Below are 22,813 nucleotides of genomic sequence, written 5' to 3' on the forward strand. Positions count from 1 at the left end.
TGGCTCACACCTGCATTTTGAGATTGTAGGAGAGTGGTGTTACCAAATTTGGATTAACACAGCGCTCTGCCGAATCTAGGGGCATATTACCAAGGCAGGTGAAATAAAATTATCGCCGCTTTTGCGGCGATAATTTAATTGCCCTATTAGCAAGCTTTCGCTAACATCAGTTAGCGACAGCTTTTAGGTGATAGCAAGCGGTTTTGGGCCCGCTTTGCATGTCAGCGATATTTATTGCTAATGACATGCAAAGTGGGCGTGCCCAACCTGTTAGTGACTGAAAGCAGTCGCTAACATTGCTATCGCCTATTAGCAAGGCAGGCATAGCGATAAAAAGATTTGCGCTAAGCACGAATATCACTGAAAACTAATGCCTGCTCAGACCAGTTCTTAACCTGTATATCAAATGGGAGTTGGATATTCAGGTTAAGACCCTATTGGCGTCAATGCCTGAATACCGCTGGATTCCCAGCGATATTCACGCATTTTGCCGCTTTCGCCGGATATTTTATCACATTGGAGATAAATGTTGCTAATAGCACGTTATCTCTGCGATAAAATCCGGCGATGCTTGGCGGAAAAAATAATATCGCTAAGGTTATTTAGCAATAAATTTTGCTAGTCGGAATCCAAGAGAGGGCACTAGACTGGATCATCTTGTTCCTCGCCGGAAGGACCCAGAGAGTCCGCCTCCCCCCGTTCAGATCTGGAGCCATCGAAGTCATCTTCGGCATACCACAAGGATCATCATTCAACCCCACCCTCTTCAACGTCTACATGAGCCCCCTCGCAGCCATCGCATGCCAACACAACCTCAACATCATCTCCTTCTCCGACGACACCCAGCTGATCCTCTCCCCTACCAACGACCCAGCCACTGCCAGAACCAACCTACACGAAGGGATGAAAGAAGTAGCCGAGTGGATGATGAACAGCCAACTGAAACTGAACTCAGACAAGACGGAAGTCCTCATCCTTGGATCATCACCCTCTGCCTGGGTCGCCTCCTGGTGGCCCCCCGCACTGGGCAGCGCACCCAAACCCATGGACCACACCCGCAACCTGGGCTTCATCCTGGACTCTTCCCTCTCGATGACCAGAAAAGTCAACGCCGTCTCATCATCATGTTTCAACATCCTACGCATGCTCCGAAAGATCTTCCGATGGATCCCCACCGAAACCAGAAAGACGGTCACCCAGGCTCTTGTCACCAGCTGACTGGACTACGGAAACAACCTCTACGCCGGAACCACAACCAAACGACAGAAAAGACTCCAACGCATCCAGAACGCCTCCGCACGACTCATCCTTGACATACCCCGACACAGCCACATCTCCGGACACCTGAGAGACCTGCACTGGCTCCCCGTCAGCAAGAGAATCACGTTCCGACTCCTCACCCACGCACACAAAGCCCTCCACGACCTGGGCCCCAGGTACCTCAACAACCGCCTGACCTTCTACACTCCCACCCGCCAACTACGATCGACCAGCCACGCCCTCGCCGCCGTTCCACGCATCCGAAGAGCCACCAAGTGAGGAAGATCCTTCTCCTACCTGGCAGCCAAGACTTGGAACTCTCTCCCCATCCACCTCCGCCTGACCCAAGACCACCTCTCCTTTAGGACCGACCTTTTTACCCGTTTCTTTCTTTTTTTAACTGACCATTTTCTTATATTGCTAAAAGCTATTTGCAATGATATTTATTAACTGTACAATGAAGCATTTACTTACTTACTTACTTACTCTCCTTCAGGAAGCAACTCAAGACCTGGCTGTTCGAGCAGTAGTGGACCCCCCCGGCCCCCCAGCGCCTTGAAACCCTCCGGGTGAGTAGCGCGCTATACAAATGCCTTGATTGATAGTTGTTGATAATATGCGCCTTATTTCAAAAGATCGCGCACCTTTCCATTGCGTACTTTTACAACATAGTTATTACATCGTCAGCTCCACAACATCAGCTACTTTTAGATCATATGTTGTTACAACGCAAATGCATTGGTTGCTATGGGGAAATACTTCACTTCGGAGACAATGAAATCGCACAGCTTTACAACGCGATTTGTGGTATCCTTCCACAGTTTTTGCAATCTTTAGTCCGAAAGCGTGATCCCGCCTGTAATCCCTGGCCCCCACGGCCACTCCCTCACCCCCAGAGTAAACCACAACGATATTTTTTCCCTTTCTATTTTCCCTTCTTTCATGCCACAGTTATTTAAATAACTAAACTCAGTGTGGAGGTGTGGGGGCCATCGCACAAACAGGTGTGCGACGTTTACTATTATGTGCTCTATTCAATCTCATGGCCATAGCACTAAATTACATGTGGATGATCCAGCGTGGAAAGGGTTTTCCGTGCCACAGTGGTGTCCGTTCGGGAGTTCATATCCTGGGCCTTGGTGCATGAAGGCTGGTGGTCTTTAAGGGGTAGCACCAAATTCTATGTGCAGCTTCAACATTAATGCTTCTGCTCCTTAATAAGCGAACACCTGCTTCATTTTTCTTCGTACTTCCGTACAAAATATGCCCTCCTCCACATTATGGCCTCAACAATGTAAATAACTATGGGGCATATTACCAAGAATAAGCGATAATTATTGCTAAGCTTGGTTAGCGGCTATAATTTTATCGCCGTGTTTCGCCTATTTTTATCGCTTAGAAACCTTGCTAATATCAAGGTTTATCTCCTAAGCGATAAAAATCGGCCGAAATGCATGAATATCGCTGAAAAGTCAGCGATATTCATGCATTACCGAGCTAATGCCGTTAGCTATGTTATCCACCTACCATTGGATAACATGGCTAAGAACTGCTCTTGGCAGGCGTTAACTTTTGGAGATATTCGCGCTTAGCGCAAATATTTCCAAAAGTAGGTAATAGGAAATAGCGATGTTAGCGACTGTTTCCAGTCGCTAACATCTTGGCACTCCCACTTTGCATGTCATTAGTGATAATTATCGCTGACATTCAAAGTGGGCCCCAAGATGATCGCTATCTCCTACTAGCTGTCGCTAACTGGTGTTAGCGACAGCTAGGTAATAGGGCGATAAAATTATCGCCGCTTTAGCGGGAAAAAATCCAGCTAAAGCGGCGATAAGGCCCTTGGTAATATGCCCCTGAACTCTGTGTTGTGCAGCGAAAGGGAGTTACGTGCCACAGGGCGTTTATAGCATCGTCCAATTGGTGGCAGCGCAGTCACGTTATTTTATAAATGCTCACAATTTTAATGTTGTACCTTTGAAAGAATTTATAATCGTAGGTGTGCGCAACTCCATTTTGCCAACACAACAAACATCACAATTCAGACAAATTAGCTGTAATTAGGGGGAACATTAGTACTTCCAAAGTGCAAAGCGCCATTTACAAACAAACTCGTGTTAAAGCAGGCTTATAAAAGTCTTTTTTGGGCTGAGAATAGATCGATTGCTTGAACTGATTAATTGTATTTTTCCGCATTGTGTGTCTTCTTTCATTGTGAAAATAACGCCATACTGGACTAACTGTGTATTGTTTTTGCTTATGAGAGGTGATTTGAGGCCTCCCAAACTTGTGTGTATTTTAGTGTATTCCAGAGCCTGTGACTAGTGTTGTGGGGTTGAGGCGACACGATGGCTCAAGATGGTTCTAACTTTTTCAGGCGTCCTGTGGGCATATTTTGTATCCACGCTCCTGTAAGTGGCCACTGGTTGTAGACTAGGGACGTTGTCGCTGCAGCACAGCCCCCCTTTCATCCACCCATCATTCATCCATCCATCCACCCATCCTTCATTCATCCACCCTTTCATCCATCCATTCATCCACCCACCATTTCACCCGTACATCCATACAGCCTTCCACCCTTTCATCCACCCATCATTCATCCATCCATCCACCCATCCTTCATTCATCCACCCTTTCATCCATCCATTCATCCACCCACCATTTCACCCGTACATCCATACAGCCTTCCACCCTTTCATCCACCCATCATTCATCCATCCATCCACCCATCCTTCATTCTTCCACCTTTCATGCATCCATTCATCCACCCACCCTTTCACCCGTCCAGCCATACAGCCTTTCACCCTTTCATCCACCCATCATTCATCCATCCATCCACCCATCCTTCATTCATCCACCCTTTCATCCATCCATTCATCCACCCACCATTTCACCCGTCCAGCCATATAGCCTTCCACCCTTTCATCCACCCATTATTCATCCACCCACCTTTTTGCACCTACAAGCATCCACCCACACATCATCATGCGTTCACCCATCCATCCATCCATTCAGCCACGTTTGAGTTCTGACACACATGTGACATCACGCTTGTCTTGTCCAAATGTACTGCGCGCTTTTTATAACTTATTATGACCATGTAAAGTTGCAACGTTTGAATGACATCGCACTCAAATTCAACCTCGCGCTTGTCTTTCTTTTGAGTGACATCGCACTCAAATATAACATAGCACTTCTGTCCACATGAATATAATAACGTAACATAGCGCTGAAAATGTCAAATGTCAATCACTCAAAATGCATCGCGCTGAAAATGTCAAATGTCAATCACTCAAAATGCATCGCGCTGAAAATGTCAAATGTCAATCCCTCAAACGTTCATGTTGATAGAAACCTTTGAGTGACATTGCACTGAAAATTTCAAATTTCAACCTCGCGCTTGTCTTTCTTTTTTGCGATGTCACTCAAAAGTTCATGTTGATAAAACGTTCATGACATCTCACGGAAATGAACACTGCGCTTCCTTCCACTTTTCAAAAGTCAGTAAAAATAGCATATTGCGTTGTGAACGTTTACATCGTAAAGTTGCGATGTTGATGCTTACGTTGCTACACCTTACGATGTAAACGTCAAAGCCTTGCGATGTAAAGGTGACTGCGATGTGGTAATTGCGTTGTATTGTGCTCGCGAACTAATCACTTGCAGCCTGATTCATGTACGGGCCGTTTTGCGTGGCCCTAATAGCGAATCATAGCGACTCGCTATTGAGGACACGCAAAACGGCATTCATGTAGGAATTGCTAATAAAATAGCGATTCCTACATGTTCTTTATTTGCGAGTAGCAATTTGCTACTCGCAAATACTCCCCATTCATTCCTATGGGCCAAGAGGCCCATAGGAATGAATGGGGAGTATCCCTTATTTGCGAGTAGCAATTTGCTACTCGCAAATGAGATAGCGACTGAAAGGGTGCCAGGGGTGTCCAAAGGACGCCCTGTAGCACCCCTAAAATGCACATTTGGACAGGTGTTGCGCACACACATGTCCAAAGGACATGTGTGTGTGCAACATGCAACTTAGAAAAATGCTTTTAAAAGCATTTTTCTGAGTTTCTGCTATTTACCGACAGGTTTGACCTCTCGGTAAATAGCGGCCCCAAAAGTGCTAAATCGCAATTTCAGGATGTGTCATGAATAGCATTTGAGGAATCTCTAATAGAGATTCCTTAAATGCTATTCCTCGCATATTTGCGACTTCTTAAATAGCGATTTTTGCATTTGGTATCATGAATACCAAATGCAAAAATCGCACTCGCAAAGGGCCAGATTCTCAGAATCTGGCCCTTTTGCGAGCGCTATTGCCTACATGAATCAGGCTGCTGGTTCTGATGGGTGTTCGCCGCTCTGCCAGTTTCTTACACATATGCCCCTTGGAGTAACTCACTTTCAGAAACAATGGTTCCTGTGGACTGGTACTATCTGTTATGATATAATTCTGTGCGTAATAGCAATGTAAAAGCAGTGGTAGAAGTGGGCGGGATCGGAAGGGCATGGCGTGCCCCTACTTTTAAACATTATTTCAGTCCGTTCCCCTACTTCTTTCTTTCAAAGAAGCATCCCGGGACGGCAAGAATAGACCAACTTAAAAACGATGGGGCACATTTACAAGCCCCTTGCGCCTCATTTACGCTGCTTTTGCGTCACTTTTGTGATGCAGCGGCGGCGCAAATCCTGCGCCATGGTGCGGGGTACTTACAAGTTGACGCATCTGGGAGATGCATCATGTTGTAAAGCCCTGCTTCACTCAGTCACTTTTAGGCCAATGCTGCGTCAAAACCCTGCGCCTGCTTGAAGCAGGCGTAACACTTGACGCAGCATTGGACGAATAGGCCCCCATAGAGCATTGCTGGAGCTGCGTCGCACTTGTGACGCAACTCCAGCAATGCGCCGCCTTTACGGCACAGATGCGTCACGCATCTGTGCCGTTTTTGCCCCGTGGTGCGCCGCATTGTAAATGCAGCGCATCATGGGTGGCGGAGCTGCGGCGTACAATTACTGGCGCAACCCTGCTGATATGCAGGGATGCACCAGTAAGAACGCTTGGCTGGTGGCAGCTGCCTGGCCCTCGAGGAACCTCGGACTCGTTTCTCTGACACCTCAGTCATTTGGTAGTTGTTGCTAGCGCTGTAGCGCGACCAAAGCGCCAGTGCGCTCGAAATTTTAAAAATTGATTTTAAATTGTAATTGTGTATACTTTGACTCGCACTTACCGACCAAATAGTATTTTCTTCTGCTACCCGCCCTGGTCCATCGCGGCTGGTGCCGTTTGTGTGGAGGGTGAGGCGAGCCGCCATCTTGGGTGGAGCTGGACCGTTTCTAGCGGTCTAGTTCTCCCGGGAGGCAGGCCTTAAAACTCTTCCTCGTCCTGGGCTACTCGAGAACGCTTGGCTGGTGGCAGCTGCCCGGCCCTCGAGGAACCTCGGACTCGTTTCTCTGACACCTCAGTCATTTGGTAGTTGTTGCTAGCGCTGTAGCGCGACCAAAGCGCCAGTGCGCTCGAAATTTTAAAAATTGATTTTAAATTGTAATTGTGTATACTTTGACTCGCACTTACCGACCAAATAGTATTTTCTTCTGCTACCCGCCCTGGTCCATCGCGGCTGGTGCCGTTTGTGTGGAGGGTGAGGCGAGCCGCCATCTTGGGTGGAGCTGGACCGTTTCTAGCGGTCTAGTTCTCCCGGGAGGCAGGCCTTATAAACAATGTGCATACAGGAGCGCAGCGGACGAGCGCAGCAGGCGCGACGAATGCGCGCCGAAGTCGTGCATAAGTCAAGCCCGTCTGCGCCCGTCCGCGGCAGACCGGGGCCCGGGGCCACGACCCCTGGACCAATCATTACATACTCCTCATCTACGCTACTATCACCCAGACCCCCAGACAGCGCTTTACTTGCCCCGCCCGCCCACTCCTTAAAACGTGCTGCCACATACGGCATTCTGAAGCCCGAATACACTCTTGTCAAAACGCCCAAATACAGGCCCTCCTTGCCTTCTGCAACCCCTCATAACTCTGCGACCATTCTAAAATGTCTATACTTAAACACCAGGTCCATGGTTAAACACCACCTTGATATTTTTCTCCTGCTTCAGGCCGACCAGCCAGACTTTCTATTTCTTTCTGAGACCTGGCTTAACGAAGGATCTCTGCCTGACATTTTAGCCGCTGTCCCTTCGAACTATTATATCCTGCACCCCGACAGACCCGCCGGCAAAAGAGGCGGAGGGGTCGCCGCGATCATTCACAGCTCCCATAAAGTCTCCTCTCTACCATCTTTAGACTTAACAGGATCTGATAACCTGCTTTTTAAACTGGACACTGACCTAGGATCACTACTTCTGATCCTTCTATATCGCCCCCTCAAACTTCCTCCACATTTACCACATCCTTTGCAGAACAACTTGCATCCCTGACTATCTCCCATGATAAAATTGTATTATTGGGAGACTTCAACCTCTGGATGGACTCTACTGAGTCTGACCCTCAGGCAGCCAGTCTTAAAGAAACGCTCCTGGATATGAACCTTATTCAACATATACATCTTCCTACCCATGATAAAGGGCATTGCTTAGACCAAATTTGGTCCCAAAACATCCTTCTTGCTATTAACTCCATCACGCCCTGCATTTGGTCGGATCATTACCTGATCAATTTCGCCATTACCATTGTAAGTAGTAGAAGGTCTCAACTTCAGCCAGGAGGAAAAACTAGACTGTGGAAGAATGTCGACATTCCTACCTTTATTGGATCTTTATCTTCCTCCCCTCCCTCACTCGATCAGGGCATTGATGAGATGGAAGAGGCTTTCTCAGGTTGGCTACTTCAGGCAGCCGATGTTTATGCTCCCTGCATCAACTTTCCCCGTTCCCGCCCCAACGACGCACACAGGTGGTTCACACCTGTTTTGAAAAACCTTAAGCTGGAGGTCCGTCAACTGGAGCGAAAATGGCGTACAGCCTACTTAGAGCAAGACAAGGATAACTACCGCAAAGCTCGCAGGGACTATCGAAAGCTTATCCTTAAGCATAAAACTGAATACTTCACTGAAAAAATACTCAAAGCTCATAATAAATCCAGAGAACTGTTCAACATAGTAGAAAACCTAAGTACCAGCGACAGAACTTCCCTTCCGATAGCTCCCACCCAGGAACTCTGTAATTCACTCAATTCCTTCTTTTTTAATAAAATCTGTACCATCAAACAGAGCATACTCATCACTCAGCCCCCCCTTTTGCTTTCAGATATCTCTCACAACCTTGCCACCTTGGACTCATATCCTCATATTGACAATGTCATCCTATCCAAGCTTCTTACCAAAATCAAATTTGGCTCTCCCGACGACATTTGCCCTCCTCATATCCTGAAAGAAGTAGGCACCCACTTCCCTGAGGGCTTACTTCCCTTGTTAAATGGATCACTCACTCAAGGGAAAGTTCCACGCAACTTTAAAAAAGCCCTTCTCATTCCCCTTTTAAAAAAGACAGGAGCCAACCCGTCAGACCCACTCAATTACAGGCCCATCTCTCTGTTGCCATACTGCGCCAAACTTTTGGAATCCCATGTGTGTAACAGTATTTCTACTTTTTTAGAGAAATCTGAGTACCTTGCACCTAACCAGACCGGCTTCCGCCCTTGCCATTCAACCGAAGCAGTCATCCTCTCGGTTCAGAACACCTTGAGGCGGAACGCAGACGAGGGGATCCACCAGGCTCTGGTGCTGTTGGACCTCTCTGCTGCGTTCGACACGGTCGACTATACCATCTTGGTCGACCGTGTCGAGCAGGCTGGCCTCAGGGGCCCGGCTCTGAGCTGGATCCGCTCGTTCATTTCTGGCCGAACTCAATCGGTTAGACTAGGCTCCTTTACGGCTCCTACCATTTCCACCAACTGTGGAGTGCCTCAAGGCTCTTCGTTGTCCCCCCTGCTTTTTAATTTGTACCTGCGCCCTCTTTTGTTTTCCCTCAGAAACGCCAAGGTAACCATTTTCAACTATTCTGATGATTTGCAGCTCATCTTCCCTCTTAACACCAAGGACTCTGTGGTAGAATTTCAAAACACCATGTCCCACATTCTGAGTTGGATGAGCTGCAATCATCTAAAACTTAACCCAGGCAAGACAGAACTGGTCTTGCCGGGACAGAGTATACATAGTTGGAACCCCAGCTTCTGGCCCTCCTGCATGGGTGCCCCTCCATCTAAGTCATCTTCAGTCAAAAGTCTGGGCATCCACATCAGTGAAGATCTTTCCTTGAAGAAACAGGTGGGAGCAGTCGTATCCTCCAGCTTTTTTCAGTTGAAAAAAATCAAAAAAATTGCATGTTTCTTTTCTTTTGCCGCTCTCACTCAGATCGTTATTTCCTTGGTTTTATCTAGATTGGACTTTTCTAATAGTCTCTATCTTGGGCTCCAAAAGGGAGAGCTTAAACGCCTCCAGTTGGTTCAGAATCAAGCTGCCAGACTTCTTCTGAACATTCCTAGAAGGCAATCTGTCAGACCGGGCCTGAAACAATTACACTGGTTGCCGGTGGAACAACGTGTGGCCTTTAAAGCGGGCTGCATTCTATTCAAATCCCTACATGACACTGGCCCCCAATTCATTAGGGACCTATTCCATAAATACAGTCCCCCCCGATATCTCCGGTCCACCCATAAATCCCTTTTGATTGTGCCCCCGTACAAAAGGAAACGTCTCGGAGGCAGCTGCTTTGACCATCTCGCAGCTGCCTTCTGGAATTCTCTTCCCCCTCATCTAAAACTAAGTGATAATCTCCTCAGTTTTAGACATCTTCTGAAGACCTGGCTCTTTTCTCAGGCACATCATTGAGCTGCCTCCTGCTATTAAATGACTGACGCGCCCTGTTCCTTCCTACAGCGCCATGAAGCCTCCGGGCGTACGAGCGCTCAATAAATGATAGTTAACATTAACATTAACATTAACATTAATTGTGAATCTGCCCTGATAACTTTCTTTCAGCTTTCAGGGGCGGCTCGCACTTCTCTGTTGAACTCCAGAGGCTGCAGCAGCCCCTCCCTGAGCTCTCACAGACTGAGGGCAGGCCGATTGTCATTCCGATTGAGGCTGATTATCCCCTTTCTAATGACAATGAGCCGCCTTCTGCCTTTAGAATATCATGCTGAGTTTGTGATTAGAGAGGAGCTTTCCCCAGACAGAGTATTGTGGGGAACTTTACATGTGAAATGTGTCAATGTTATACGCAGAGTGAACTGGCCAGGAAAAATGAAGGGACAGAAGAGGAGACAGGAAAGGAGAGGTGATGGGGCGGGAGAGGTGACCAGGCAGGAGAAGAAATGGGCAGGAGAAGTGACGGGGCAGGAGAAGTGAAGGGGCAAGTAGAAGTGACAGGGAAGGAGAGGCAACAGGGAGGGGGAGGTGACGGGGCAGGAGAGGTGACCGTGCAGGAGAAGAAACGGGGCAGGAAAAGTGACGGGGCAGGAAAAGTGATGGAGCAGGAGAGGTAACAGGTCAGGAGCAGTGAGGGACAGGAGAGGCTACAGGAAAGGAAAGGTGACGAGGCAGGAGAAGTGATGGGGCAAGAGAAGTGATTAGGCATGTGCAGGAGCGGTAACCGGGCAGGAGCGGTGAACGACAGGAGCAGTGAACGGACAGGAGCAGTGACCGGATTGGGTCAATGAACGGATAGGGGCAATGAACGGAGAGGAGCAGTGAACGGGGCAGGAGAAGTGATGGGACAAGAGAAGTGATGGGACAGGAGAAGTGATGGGGCAGAAAAGGTGATCGGGCAGGAGTGCTGACTGGCAGGAACAGTGAATGGGGAGGAGTGCTGACCGGGCATGAGTGCTGACAGGCAGGAGCAGTGAATGGCAAGAGCGGTGACCGGGCAGGAATGGTGACCGGGCAGGAGAGGTGATGGGGCAGGAGAGGTGACGGGGCAGGGGAAGCAACAGGAAAGGAGAGGTGACTGGGCAGGAGAGGTGACCGGGAAGGAGAGGTGACCAGGCAGGAGAGGTGACTGGGCAGGAGAGGCAACAGGAAAGGAGAGGTGACTGGGCAGGAAGGGTGACCTGGCAGGAGAGGTGACCGGGCAGGAGAGATGACCGGGCCGGAGTGGTAACCGGCAGGAGTGGTGACCAGGCAGGAGCAGTGAACGGCAGAAGCAGTGAATGGGCAGGAGCGGTGACTGGGCAGGAGCGGTGACGGGGCAGGAGCAGTGACGGGGCAGGAGCGGTGACGGGGCAGGAGCAGTGACGGAACAGGAGAGGCAACAGGAAAGGAGAGGTGACTGGGCAGGAGTGGTGACCGGGTAGGAGTGGTGACCGGGCAGGAGTGGTGACCGGTCAGGAGTGGTGACGGGGCAGGAGAAGTGACTGGGCAGAAGAGGTGATGGGGCAGGAAAAGTGACAGGGCAGGAGTGGTGATTAGGCATGAGTAGGAGAGGAAACCATGCGGGAGCGGTGAAAGGACAGGACCGGTGAATGTGACAGGAGTGGTGAATGGGGCAGGAGTGGTGAATAGGGCAGGAGCAGTGAACAGGGCGGGAGCAGTGAACGGGGCAGGAGCAGTTAATGGGGTAGGAGCAGTGACAGGGCAGGAGAAGTGACAGGGCAGGAAAAGTGACGGGCAGGAGCGGTGATCGGGCAGGAGTGTGGACCGGACATGAGCAGTGAACGGCAGGAGCAGTGAACGGCCAGGAGTGGTGACCGGGCAGGAGCAGTGGACGGGGCAGGATCAGTGGACGGGGCAGGAGCAGTGGACGGGGCAGGAGCAGTGATGGGGTAGGAGAAGTGACGGGGCCGGAGACGTAACGGGGCAGGAGCGGTGAATGCTTAGGAGCGGTGAATGGGTAGGAGCGGTAGATGGGGCAGGAGTGGTAGACTGAGCAGGAGCGGTAGACGGGGCAGGAGCGGCGACGGGGCAGGAGAGGTGACGGGGCAAGAGCGGTGGCGGGGCAGTAGCGGTGATGGAGCAATAGCAGTGAAGGGCAGGAGAAGTGACGGGGCAGGAGACGTGACGGGGCAGGAAAAGTGACGGGCCAGGAAAAGTGAAGGGCAGGAAATGTGATGGGGCAGGAGAAGTGATGAGGCAACAGAAGTGACTGGGCGGGAGTAGTGATTGGGCAGGAGCAGTGATTAGGCATAAGCAGGAGTGGTGAATGGGTAGGAGCAGTGAAAGGGCAGGTGTGGTGAATGGGCAGGAGCGGTGAATGGGCAGGAGCGGTGAATGGGCAGGAGTGGTGACGGGGCAGGGTATATGACAGAGAAGGAGTGGTGGTGGGGTAGGAGAAGTGACTTGTACTTATGTTCCTTGCCTATTTATGTATATACTATTGCATGACATCCACTGATGTGTCTGCAAAGCATACCTGTTGCCCCGAATTTGTGTCCTGAATTTTGACCGCTTGTCCTGAATTATTTTTGTCCTTAATTTTGACCCCTTGTCCTGCATTTTTACACTCACCATCCTGAGTTTGCGCCCATGCCATTGTTCCTGCTAATATTTTGCGTGCTTTATATAAACCTTTATTCCCTATGAGTATTTGCTTTTTCTTGAATTAATCCTCAAATAAAAATTATCCATTGTTTGAATTAAAACACGTTATAAGCTGTATCTGGTCAGTGAAATGCTAAACGTACAAAAAATGTGAATGTTTTGTGATTTCTAACCACACCCCTGAGTCCGGCCACTGATTCAATCTACGATTATTCCCGCCCTTGATTCTCCACCAACAGTTCCCCTACTTTTTATTCCCCACTTTGACCACTGTGTAAAAGGGTTAGTGTGCTGTCAGAAGGCAAGGGACCACCAATACCAATGACTGAATATATCACATCAAATTTTATAGTATAAAACGGAGTAAGCAGTTTATACAGTATCAAAAAAATGAGATGCAGAGCTGACAGCCGTGGCTCTGAGAAACCACACGGGGGACCGACCTGCTGTTTGGGAGAACTCTCCCTTATTTAAGGACCCGCCTTGTACACCCAATTAATAGTGATGGCCTCACCTACAGGGTACGGCAATAACCAGATATAATCCCATGTACTGAATGCAACAGGAGCTCCTAAACCCGAATACACTGCAAAAAGAGAGTTCCCATGTTACACTATTAGCCATCGCTTGCTATAGTGTTTTCTTCACCTGAAACTCTGTGCCATCCCAGACGATCAGCTCCTCCCTTCTACTCAAAACTGTGTTCCCGTTGGGTCCCATTTTAAGTATCTTTTTCTACTTCTTTCACCCACGGCTGGCACACACCTTTCACGAGGCTGCGCGAAACCATCAGATGTCCCTACAACCCTAGGTCCTGATGAGCCCCTACACTGCACAGAGGGTCGAAACGTCATCCACACAAAGCAAAAGAGAACCATTAAAAAGCACATATCATTGAATATAAGTGCTGCATATTTCGTATATACTTGATGGTCGACTCTTAAAGAATTGTGGAAACCAAGTAAAAATATTGTCAAAATTTAGCACTGTTATTTGATGTTCCTTTTTTCACTGCGACACCACGCACAATTGTTTATTTAATTTGTCTCTTTTCTTTATACTCCCTTAAATACTATAAAATTTGATGTGATATATTCAATCATTGGCATTGGTGGTCCTTTGCCTTCTGACCGCACACTAACCCTTTTACATTGATATTACGCACAGTATTAATCTCATAACAGATAACACCAGTTCCCAGGAACCATTGTTTCTGAAAGAGCTTTACCTACTCTGGTTCCTTAGTGAGTAGGGTTCCCCTGTTTTTTGTTCTTGACCCCTGGAGGAACTCAGCATTATATTGACAGCTGGACTAGTGTTTCAGATATAAGTTAAACTATTGCTATTATGGCATCAATCTGGGATGGAGAGTGGAATAAATGAGTAATGTGCTGCTTCTGAAACAAACTTTCAATCTCCTTATTAGGGTTGCTAGCTGATCGATTTTATACTGTCAACTAAATCCGGTGGGCCTCATTTATGAGGCCTTGCATCAGTTTTGGCGCTTCAAATGCGTCACTTTTTGTGACGCATCGTCGGTGTAAAACATGCCTTCTGTTGCGCACTATTTACAAAGTGACGCATCTAAGCAGATGCGTCACTTTATAAACTCCTGCGCTACATTATACCTGCGTCAGGTATAATGTATGCAGGGGGGGTTCCCCCGCAAAAAGCCTTGTAGAAGTGACGCAGTGAAATCTTTGAGATTTCACTGCGTCACTTCTAGGACACCGTTGAGTGAAAATCTTGCGCCTGCCTCACAGCAGGCGTAAGACTGACGCAGGCACTTTCACAACGGCCTTGCCCCATGTAAAAGGATGCATTGCTGGAGTTGCGTCACTTTTGTGACACACGCCAGCAATGCGTCTCTTTTGCGCTTACAGATACATCAGAAATACTGTTGTATCTGTAACTTCTTGCGACATGATGTGTCATACATTAAATATGACGCATCAGGTATGTCGCAAGGAGTGCACACTGAGAAGCCGGGTATTTTTAACACTTGTTTGTGCATACTTCAAAAAGCAATTATAAATAGCATTTATAAATATGTTTTAGGGCTACATTAATGATTCATGACTAACATTTACAGAAAACAAAGACAGAAAGGTCAGGTTATAAATGAATACATGCCATTTTATTTACAGCCTTATTTAGTGTCAAGGGGAGGCCTTTGCAGACTCCTTAAACAAATGGCCGGTATTTTCCTTTAAGAAAGGTGGCATCCCTACTCTAGATGCCTTTTCTAAGAATGCATTCACCCACTGTGCATTCAAGCCATCCTTGGAGCAGGGTTGACGAGGTAATGCCGAGGGTGGCCCTCTGTCGGCAGTCAGTAGAATTGCAGTTAATAATCTGACGGAATCTCGAATGAGGACATTGTAAAGAAGATATGGTAAAAATATCTACCCGTGATGCATTGCACAGAAGACCAACAGACGCCACAGCCAATGATAGTTGTCTATAGGATTAGAACATAAATGTAGTATCTATTTTTTTACATATTAGATTGTATTTAGTTTTTACCACGCTTAATAACAGTAAATAAAACACTGTCCTATTTGTCTTAAGTAAGACAAATTATGTATAAAGGCGGCCACACCGAAGCATCATATGTATGCAGTTTTTTGGTTTCCCGTATTCAGCTGAACCAAGTGTGTCACTGATGGGGAATCACATGCCAATTTTTGGATGGTCTTACTGCCAAGTGAGACTTTGGTAAAGGTAACAATGTAAGAACGTAAGGGTTTATAATCTGCACTATTCTGTAAAAGGGCCTCTTCCAACAATAACGTATGAACATAAAAGGCTTGAAATTATGCTGTTGAAAATGTCAATTGAAACTCATTGTTATGTTCTTATTCCTTTAAATTCATGAGTACAGAATATGGAGTGTTGTGGTAATGAGTTCCATGTGGAACATTGAAGATACTGAGCTGGTTAGAGAAGGACGTCGCTTCCCTGGCTCTCACCTGTTATTACCATACTTGAATAAATACCACCTTTCACCTCTACATTTGGTCTCCTGCCTTTCACTTCAAATTGGCGACGAGGAAAACTGGCGTTTGATCATCTATACGGACTATTATTTTGAAGGAGCTTTCATTATAAAAAGGAAGAAAAAGTTAAGAGAGGAAAGTGGACTGGACCGGAGTGAAAGACTAATGTGAGTAGTCTTTGACTATTACCTCGACGTTGGCACCACTCGCTGACTATATTTTTTCTGGACCTTTGCAACCTGTGTATTTTATAACGCAGCGCCGCTGTAAAACAACCGTTAATCCGCGGTGCCTACCTGCATCTTTCAACTGTGCCTGCCATTCTACTGCGTGCGCCGACCGCGAGAGGAACTGCGCGCGTCACGCATAATGCGACCTCAAAACCCTGATGTCGGATGACAACAGCAATACCCTGACGTCAGACGCAGGTCACGCAACGTGACCCCAACGTGGCGGCCATTTTGAGAAACAGCGTTTACATCGAGCAGCACTTCTCGGAGTGAAGGAAAAAATCGAACACTTTCCGATTTAAGTGTTGGAAGTCAAGTGGTGCAACGCAAAGGGAAATTATTCACATTTTTCAAGGAAGTGACTCCGGACAGCAAAGTAAGGTGAAACGTTTATTAAAAAAATATATATATATATATAATTATAAGGAGGAAGTTTTTTTTTGTGGGGGACATTTTATAACAGGTGAGAAGATCGGGAGAAGGTCGTTTTGATTAATTTAAATTGTACTTCACAGTGTATGGAGGAAGGTGATTCCAGTGTAAGTACTGTGGTTAAGGACAAAGACATGGCACAACAAAATTTTTCTATTAGTCCTCCTGAACCATTTTGCGTTAAAGGTACCCAACCCAATATAAAGTGGATAGAATGGAAAGAATATTTCATTAATTATTTGGAAGCTGTTGACGAAACCAAGAAAATGAAACCAGAGCAAAAAAAGAGGCTTTTGTTACATTCTTTAGGTCCTGTAGGATTAAAAACTTTTTCAAGAATGAGTAAGTCGGATGACTCCAGCCTAGATGAATTTGAAAACGCAATAAAAAATATGGACAAATACTTTGCACCCAAGGTGTGCATTGGGGTCATAAGACACACATTTTTCCAAAGGAAACAAACCAAAGAGGAAACTGTGGATGAGTGGATGGATGACCTCAAAAAACTAGCAATAGATTGCAAATTCGACAATTTACATGATGATCTCATACGTGATCACTTGGTAATGCACAACAACAACTCTGCCCTACAAGATCGTCTTTGGGTTAATGGTGATGCACCTCTTGATGATGTTGTGGCCATCATGAGAAAATCTGAAATGTCAGGGAGGTGTGCCACGGTGGTGAAGGAGACTGAGAAAGATCTGTCCAAGACTTCGGGAACTGTGTGCAAGATTCAGGCGTCCAGTAGAAATTTTCGTCAGCAGCAGCAGCAGCAAGGGAGATGGGCTAGTCAGCCTGCAAGAGTTCAGAACAAGAACATGGAGGATAGGAGATGCTATAGATGTGACAGTAAAGAACATCTAGCATTTAGTAGACTATGTCCTGCGTTAAAAAAGAAGTGTGGCATTTGTGGACTTTTAGGTCACTTTAGCAAGATGTGTCGTAGACGCACTAGTGTAAAGTATGTGTATGAAGATGAGAGTGAGAGTGTGGATGAATTAGAAACTGAAGAGGAATGTTGTATAAAAAGTGTTAGAGGAAACTACGTGATCAACATTTCAGAAGATTCACTAAAAGGAAAACCAATTTGTGATATATCCCTGGGTGGAGTAATCATAAGTGTGTATGCGGACTCTGGTTCCCCATACACGATCATAAATGAGGAGGTTTGGCAGAAGAAGTTTGTAAATAAGATTGGTGAGCAATTATATCCATCAGATGTTTGCCCAATCAGTTTTACAGGTAACAGGATAGGTATGATTGGTTTTAGATGGCTTACCTTTTTGTTTAAAGGCAGGTCCACGAGAGCGAAGTTGTATGTGGCAAAGGTTGGGCCATCTGTATTAGGATGGTTCGATCAGAAGAAATTACACATCATTTTAGATCCTAATTCTAAGGACAAGGTATTGATTTTGGATGACTGTAGTAGAATGGAAGAAACACTATCTGAAAATTTTCTGCGTGCACTATTGAAGAAGAACACTAAGTTCATTTGGAGTGAGTTGTGTGAGGAAGAGTTTAATTTAATCAAGAAGGAGTTGCAGAAAGTAAATGCTCTTGCCAGTTTTGACCCTAATGTTGACTGTTTGTTAACAACTGACGCAAGTGACAAGGGTTTGGGCGCTGTGTTGTCACAGTACGATGGGCAAGGTAAAGAAACTGTAATTTTATTTGCTTCAAGGGCCCTTTCCCCTGCTGAAAGTAGGTACCCTATCATCGAAAGGGAGGCCCTAGTGTGTGCATGGGCGCTGGAGCATTTCCGAGCATTTGTTTGGGGCAAACCGGTGACCATTCGTTCAGACCATAAACCATTGATCCGCATTTTGTCATGTGAAGGCATCTCAGGTGCATCCGCAAGGTTAGCTAGATTATCTATGCGGATGAAGGAATATATCTATAAAATGGTTTATCTGCCTGGGAGGGACAACCGCATTGCTGATTGTTTGTCAAGACTTCCACCTCCTCTAGAGGAGTGTGAAGATGATCCCTGGAGCGAATACTGTGTGGCTTTAGTGCATGATTGTGGTGAGCCTGCCATAAGTAAAACGGAGTGGTTGACTGAACAGGAGAAAGACCCTGTTTTGAAAAATGTTTTAGAATATATTTGCAAGGGCTGGCCCAAGGTGAAGAGCGTTCCTAGTTTGGATGCCTTTTGGCAAATCCGTATGGAGTTGTCCTCTGAAAACGATATGTTGTTTAGAGGTGATAGAATCGTTCCACCTGTGTCCTTAAGAAAGAAAATTCTGCAACTTTGCCATGAGGGGCATTTTGGGATTATGAGAACCAAATCTATTGTCAAAGGAATGTTTTGGTGGCCTGGAGTTGACGGGGAGGTCGAGGAGTTTGTCAAAAAGTGTGCAGTTTGCATGTCTGCTGACAAGACTCTTAGGACTTTTAAGCCTAAAATGAGGGATGGTTTAATTCCCAACTTTCCTTGGGACACCATCGCGGTGGATATTTTCGGACCTGTTGGGGACTCTAAAGAATATGGGGGCATATTACCAACAACTAGCGATCATTTTTGTCTCTAACTTGTTTAGAGACAAAAATTATCGCCGCACATCGGCGATTTTTATCGCAGATAAACCTTGCTATTAACAAGGTTTATCGCAAATGCGATAAAAAACGGCCGAAATGCATGAATATCGCTGAAAAGTCAGCGATATTCATGCATTATCGAGCAAATGCTCTTAGCCATGTTATCCACCTCCCATTGGATAACATGGCTAAGAACTGCTCAGGGCAGGTGTTAGCTTTTGGAGATATTCCCGCTTAGCGTGAATATCTCCAAAAGTTGGTAATAGGAGATAGCGATGTTAGCGACTGTTTTCAGTCTCTAACATCTTGGCACGCCCACTTTGCATCTCATTAGTGATAAATATCACTGACATGCAAAGTGGGGCCCAAGATGGTCGCTATCTCCTACTAGCTGTCGCTAACTGGTGTTAGCGACAGCTTGGTAATAGGGAGATAATTTTATCTCCGCTTTCTTGGCTTTTAAAGCCAAAAAAGCGGAGATTAACCCCCTTGATAATATGCCCCATGGTTTGGTGGCAATTGACCTTTTTTCCAAGTGGCCATTGTCAAAATTGTGGAAAAGGTTGACACTCAGACGGTGCTTAAATTTTTGGATAAAACATTCATGGTGGAGAGTTTGCCGGCTTGTGTGCTATCTGACAATGGTGTCCAATTTACGTCCAGGCTAGCTAAGGAATATTTCGACAGATGTGGCGTCAAACACAAGACTACTGCATTATATAACCCTAGTGGAAACGGCACTGTTGAAAGGTTTAACAGAGTGATCAAAGGTATCATTCAGGCTTCTATGCATAGTGGACTCGATTGGAAGGTACAGGTACAGAAAGCGGTTTGGTCATATAGAGTTACAGTGCAGAACAGCACTGGCATGTCCCCGTTCACCATGAACAAAACAAATAAACTCAGTATTAATTATTGTAAAACAAAAGTAATGCGCCTCAACTATTGCAAGAAGAAACCAACATTCAGTTGGAACCTGGATAAAAATAAACTGGAAGTCACAAATAAATATCGTTACTTGGGAGTGACTATTGATCATAGGGGGAGCTTCAAACCGCAATGCGAGGAGATAAAAAAGAGAGGCTTAATGATAGCTGTATCTCTAAGGAACTTGAAAAATAAGATCATCGGCCCAAGCTTCACCCCACTCCTAAAACTGATACAAGCCAAACTGATACCATCCGTTACATACGGTAGCGAAGCATTGAGAGGCAGAGATACCGGAACCTTAGAAGGAGTAATTACGAGAGCAATGCGGATGATGTTTGGCCTCCCAAGATACACTTCTCCGGCGCAGATCCGACTCGAATTTGGGCAAGTTAAGGAAGAGCTTACCTTAAGACCTGGCACAAAATTAGCAGAGGGGAAGCAAACACCCTCAACGCACTCCTCTGGAAGGATCTACAAAGCAAAGACAACTACCCAGCAAGACTCTTTCTAGAGGATGCAATTAAACAGCTGGGGGCAAGCCAACTATGGGATCTGCAAGGGAGCCTTGCAGGTTTTAAAAAAGCCGTAAACAATACAGTTAGGAAAGAATCCCTCCTACAAGACAAAGCATCACTAACGGAGAGAGCACATGGCTGGTTGACAGTACAAACCTACAATAAACTCACACCACAGGCATACCTTCTGACCAGCTTCACTAAACAAACAAAAGAAACATTCCTAAAATTACGATTAGGAGTATTACCCTCAGCTGACAACATGGCCCCTTGGCTGCGGCCCCCAAAACCGTCAAACTGTCGCCTGTGTGGAACTCATGAGGAAAATATAGTACATCTCATTACCATCTGCAAAGAGCTGCATCAAGATCACAGGAACCTACTGAGACCCCTTTTCATAAAAAAAGGAATCAGGACGTGCAGACAAGCAACTCTGGCTTGCTTCAGAGGCGATGAAGTGCAAATGGCTTGCCGACTGGTAAAATACCTCGGAGCTGTAGAAAGCAGAATCAACACAAAGAAAGAACAAACGGACAAGGACAGCACACCCTCAATACTGTGAGTGCCAAAACATCAAGACAGCTCAGAGACTTAAACTGAATTAAAACACTGGCATACTATAACTAAAAGTTACGAACATTTAGGGCAAATGCCAGCCAGTCTTCTTCCAAAAAGGAATAGGCACTGCAATTCTTAACTATGTATAGAAATGAGGGTCAGGACTGACAAAAGAAACCTTCTCTGTAGAAGGACACAAGCATCTAACGGCAGACGGACACTTTTTTTTTTAAACTGCACTTTGTAACATAGCTCAAATTGAATAACTCCATCATCTATGGTGCTACAAATATTTTTAATACTTTCCTTTTTTACTGCTGATTGTTTTTGTAATGGTTTTTATTAACTGTACAATAAAGTATTACTTACTTACCCCGTTCACCATGATGAGGGGCAGAACAGCTAGATGTAAGTTTAATCCCGGATGGCTTTTTGATGGAAAAATTGCATGTTGGTCTCCAGTAGATGTCAAAGATAGATTACTGTCCAGTCACGAGAAGAGCAGAGAGTTCTATGACTCTCACCATAATACTAAAGATGTTTCTGTCAAGGTCGGAGATTGGGTAAGGGTTAAGAAACCTTTTAAGGTACCTAAGGGTATGAGCCTTTTTGAACCACCTTGTAAAATTGCTGAGGTTTTAAGAAATTCTGTAAGACTGGATGATGGAAGAGTATGGAATCTTAAAAATATTGCCTTTAACCCTGATCAAAATTGTGTAGAGGTACTTCCAGACTCAAGTGTCAACAATTTTGATTGGGTAGAAGATCATTTCGAGAATAGTCATGTTCAGTCTCAACTTGGAAAGGATTTTGCGGCTGTTTCTGGTGAACCTAGCCAATCCTGCCCTCCTTTGTGTATTGAGGGGGGAGTGGGTGAAGGTTGTAGTCATGAGGTCCAAACAAACGTCAATGCCTCTGCTTCTACAAGTTTGGACGCAAGTGTTACACAGAATAAGACTAATGTGTTACTTGATAAAAGAACAAGAGTTGTGCCCAAATGGCTTAAAGACTACGCTTTGTAATATTGTATTTTCTGTTTATATTCATCTTTTATTTCCCTTACCATTCCTTCTTCTTTTGTTCTATCTTCCTCTGTTTTCCTTTAATGTATGGGGGGGGGATGTGTTATGTTCTTATTCCTTTAAGTTCACGAGTACAGAATATGGAGTGTTGTGGTAATGAGTTCCATGTGGAACATTGAAGATACTGAGCTGGTTAGAGAAGGACGTCGCTTCCCTGGCTCTCACCTGTTATTACCATACTTGAATAAATACCACCTTTCACCTCTACATTTGGTCTGCTGCCTTTCACTTCACTCATGTTTAAGGGGGCATGGCTTGGACGGCAGGAGGAATGGCCGCCTGAACCGAGTGCTCCGCGGCAAATCGTCCCAGGATCAAGGTGCCTGCACGGAGACTTTGCTGCACCCACCGATGTCCTGAAAACAGCCTGGTACCGTTTTTTACGGTCTTTTCTGGACTTTTGGCGGCCGAGTATTCTCCGATCCGGGCTTTGCCTAAGATGGCGGCGCCCGGTCGCGGCTGCAACGCCTGATCCCCGCGAGCGCAGACAGCGCACCTGCTGCCAACAAAAGACCTCCACGGGCAGAAAAGGCGCCACAACCAACGAGAAACCACCCCTCAAGTGCAGCTGATGTTGGAGGTTGGTAGTTAGACGTCCCGGCAGACATTGACCGGCTCGACGTGCCTGACCCTAAAATGGCGGCGGCAGCGATCCCCGCGAAGATTCCTTGCCTCGACTCACGGTGAGCTTATATGCCCTTCATAAGCCCATCCAGTGCCATCTAGTGACAAGTCCACCACCCAAGTGAATATCTTAGGGATATGTGCAGCCCCACCCTG

Source organism: Lissotriton vulgaris, chromosome 8, assembly GCF_964263255.1.
Source record: "Lissotriton vulgaris chromosome 8, aLisVul1.2, whole genome shotgun sequence".
NCBI lineage: Eukaryota > Metazoa > Chordata > Amphibia > Caudata > Salamandridae > Lissotriton > Lissotriton vulgaris.